Genomic DNA, 4367 nt, shown 5'->3' on the forward strand with positions numbered 1-4367 from the left:
GGCTGCCCCGAGAGAGGGAGAGAGAGAGAGAGAGAGAGAGAGAGAGGGAGACAGAGAGAGAGACAGAGAGAGAGAGAGAGAGAGAGAGAGAGAGAACACCCACTGCACCCAGATCAGCAGCTCTGCTCCTGTGTTGGCGTATTGGGACGCCGTTGTGTTTACAACTTTTTGTCAATAATGTGTTAGTATCCAGTGCGCCAACGCCAAATACCAGTGTGTGTGTTGGCTGTTTGATGAATGCCAAACATTTTAGGTGTTCGTTCATGATTTTGATAACCAGTCATCTCATAAATCCTGCAGTTGTAGTGTTGTCTGTCCCTGGTTGTGTAACACTACCTCGCTGCAGTGTTTGTCACAGCATGTTTTGGTTGGTTGATTCTCAGGTGGCCCCCTGTGTGCTGCTGAATCCACACCTGAGTGGGGAGAGAGAGGGGCGGCGGGCTGCAAAAACATCACACCCTGAGGGGGGAAACTTGTGTCAACATTGTCTTCTGGCTTTTCCTACGTCTCTCTTTTGTCAGCTGTTCACTTGTCGCCTCAGCTGGAGGTTGAAAAAAACCCTGCCTGGCCTGCTAGGCTGACAAGCTGCTCAGCTTCTACGATGACAGACGTCTCATTGTGTCAAAGGCGGCAAACCGCAACATCGAATCACAAATTACAACTTGAATAATAAATGAATAACTTTGTTTGAATATGTCATGTTGACGTTTCATGACGCACAAACACAAAGATCTTGATAAAAAAGACTTAACCTGACGCCAGGCTGACACAACTCACAACACTGTTTGCCTCTGTCTACCAGCAGGTCACATATGGGAGTGCACACTTAGTAATGCAGTAAAAAACTACATAGGCCTATAAGGTCAATGTAATCTCATCTACTTTTCTATTGGTGGTCACCTTTAATGGATTGACTTTGTGGCTCCATCACACCAAACGTCCTCCATCTTGATTGATTTACGGTCTCATTTTTTCGCATCATTACAGAATCCATCTGCAAGCAACGCTAAACAAAATGATACACTTGTGGTATTGTGGTTTAAGCGTACACACACACACACACACAGTTGAGTAAGGAACATAAAGGCTTCTCTCTCTTATTTGTTTCCACCAGCTTGCCCCTCGCCACATTGAGCGACCAGCAGCTGTCCACCAGTATACTGGAGCTCAGCCAGGAGAGGGAGGGAGGGATGGGATGGATGGATGGTGTCGAGGGGGGGGGGGAGAGAGTAGGGGAAAACGAGAAAAGATGGGAACGCTTTCACATTCATTTCAGCCCCCGCCACATTGAAAACAAAAAAACAACTTTACTTTCCCTCAGTTTTCCCTCTCTCCTCGCCGCGCCACAAAATTACAACGTGCAAATTCATAAACGTATACGCTGTTTTTGCACGCTGGAAATAAACACGACGGTTCAGGGAAAATGTTGCGGCAGCGTCGCAGCAGCGCTCGCCGTTGCAGCCGGTGCAGAGGAGTGGGTTCGGTCCCAACCTATTGTCTGTCTGTCTGGTTTTACTCAACCACACACTCCCAACCATGCCACTGATTGCTAGTTTAGAATTGCACTAACTGCTGTCTGGTCCTTTGGCTAACCCCTGAAGAGCTTGGTGGGCGTGTTGTGTTTGTGTGTGTGTGTGTTGTGTGTCTGTGGTGTGCTGTGTTCATGCATGTCTATGTTTGTACGGCACACAGTGAAAGTATGCGTCTTTATTTGGGTCTTTGTGTGTGTGTTTGTCTGTGTCTGTGTACTTGTTGACAGTGATTTAGCGGGACTGTGTGCGTGAGAACGTTTTCTGGGGTGTTTTATTTTTTTTTTGCCTGTGATGTCACTTCCCCTAAGCCCAGGCCAGTAGGCGGGGCCAGAGAGACCGCAAGTTCAGGTCAGGTGACGGCTTCGAAGGTCAAAGTGGCCAAAGTCCACCAATCGCGAAACAAAGCTGATTTACTCACCCCATTGTAGTCTAATTATTCACTCGGCTGTGGCTTACTCGCTGTCTGTGTGTGTGTGTGTGTGTGTGTATGACTGTACGCCCAATAAAAAACACATGAATAAGATGATGCCACATTACAGAGTGCTTTCTCAGAAGGGATTCAGGAGGGAGGAATGCGTTCCAGGCCCCATTAGGGGGAACGGCTGTTACAAAGGCGAGTCTTAGTCAGGCCGAAGGTGCCGGCAGCCTTTTGGAGAGCGCCATGCGAATCATACTAAACATTGCGGTTGTAAGTCAGCGCTTTGCTGCTTCTCGCCCCCCCTTTCATTCAAGAGTCCCCCCCCACCCCCCCCACCCCCCTCCTCTCTCTCCTTTCTCTCTCGCTCACTCAGCTTACACACACACACACACACACACACCCTCCCCTCCTTGTGGTGCATACTTGTGTCAGGTGTGCTCTGTTTTTCCAGTCAGGGTAGAGAGGAATCTGGGCCGGGGTCCAAGCTGACTATCAACAGCACACTGCCAGAACTCAGGACAAGAAGCAACACATCCACCCCACCTCTCCTCCTCCTCCTCCTCCTCCCTCTCTACTCCTTCTCCTCCCCCTTTCTTACCCCCGCTCTCTCCTGATCACTGGAGCATTGTCGCACCGTTTTTCTGTGTCTTTCTCTCCCTGCTCTCCCATGCATCCCTTTTTCTTCACGTGTGATGTTTCTTTCAAATCTTTATTCCCTCCACTTCCTATTTATTCCTCATGCACTTTCCCTTGCTCTCCATTTTCCTCTCTCGAACCCCCCCCCCCCCCCCCCCCCCCCTTTTTGTCCCGGGTTGCCAGTCGAGGGTTGCCAGTTCTGTCAGTGGCTTGTGTTTTGGTATGGAAGAGAGGTTGTTCTTCCCTTGCCGAGGAGGCGTGGAGCCTTTTGATTGAATCTGTGGCCTGGTTCCTGTCTAACAAGGCTACAAGAGGCCACCTCCCTAAAACTGACACCACTTTTAGCTATTTTGATTCCATTCCCATTCACAACATCAGCATTACGCTAGAAAAGAAATCCCCGAGTGACTGGTGGCTAAATCACTCAGGTTAAAGCTAATATTTTTCCAAAGCCTGAGGCTGGCCTCTCTTTGGTGTGGATATGTACTGTAGGTGTGCATATGGCGTATATATGTGTGTGTGTGTGTGTGTGTGTGTGTGTGGTGATCTCCTTCAAAGCCCTTTTACTCATCAGAGACATGAAAGCCAAGAACTGATGACTAACCCAGGGATGTGTTCAAAGGGCTCCCCGAAGACCTGTCTCAACCTTCAAACCACAGAGAGAGAGAGAGAGAGAGAGAGAGAGAGAGAGAGAGAGAGTGTGTGTGTGTGTGTGTGTGTGTGTGTGTGTGTGTGTTTGTTTACATTTGCCTGTCTTTTTTAAAGTGTTGTACTGTATGTTGTGGAGTTGCAGCGATTAACAGTTATATTTACAGTATTTTGTTTACAATCTTTATTCAAATTGCCAGTTTTTTGCAGGCCGTCCGGAGTGTCCATGTGTTTTTGTGTATGTGTGTGTGTGTAAGCACGCGCTGCCCTCCGTGTGTGATCTTACACACTGCTACACTGTACAATGTCTGGCACTGTGCTCCTCTCGGGCAGAGAGAGAGAGAGGGAGAGGGGAGATAAAAAGGAAAGGGAAGGCCTCCCACACAGGCAGATATGAGACTTAGAAGCTCCATTAGTTCCTCAAAGCCAGCTGCCGGGTTCAGATGGATGTCTGCGCTCTGCCGTTTGATGTCCATTCATCCGCGGCCTCACATCTCTGCCTCTGTCTCCCGGCTCCCCCGACGCCGGGCCGCACGGGGCTGGAAGGAGCACAGCTGCCATAACTATAGGATAAAGCTGTCTGTCTGCTACCAGCGCACCAGCACCACTGCTGCTGCCGCTGCTGTCGCTGGTGATTCTGCTTGCCTTGTCTGTTTTTTTTTTTGGGTTGTGCTTGTTTGTGGGAGTTGGGAAGAATGATTATATGGGGAAAGGCGTGGGAGGGTTTGATATGGGGAGTGTTTACTGATTTGAGCACCGTGCTGCTGCTCCTTCCGCTGTATTCCGCTGCATTGTCGTCTCCTAAAACAGATCGTTTGAAAGAAGAGGGGAGTAATGACAACTCTTTATCCAGAAGACTGGCTTTAGATGTTTTCAGCAGAGAATTGAGAGTTCCATGTTTTGCAGCTAATCTTCCTCTTTTGCATCTCTCCCTACAGCACCCGCTCATCCTCCTCTTCCTCGTCGTCGTCGTCCTCCTCCCCCTTCTCCGGACATCTTTGGGAATGGGCCAGCGCCTGCCCAGGGTGCATTTCTCCACCCGGTGGTGTGGCTGGCGTCGTGCGAGAGTGAGGAGGGCAGCGGCCAGGTCGTAGAGCCCGCCCCTCCCTCCCTCTCTCTCCCTCGCTCGCTCC

Source organism: Centroberyx affinis, unplaced genomic scaffold (genome assembly GCF_046629955.1).
Source record: "Centroberyx affinis isolate AG114_WGS23_722 - 3 ecotype Tasmania unplaced genomic scaffold, CSIRO-AGI_Caff_v1 ptg003948l_1, whole genome shotgun sequence".
NCBI classification, from domain to species: Eukaryota; Metazoa; Chordata; class Actinopteri; order Beryciformes; family Berycidae; genus Centroberyx; species Centroberyx affinis.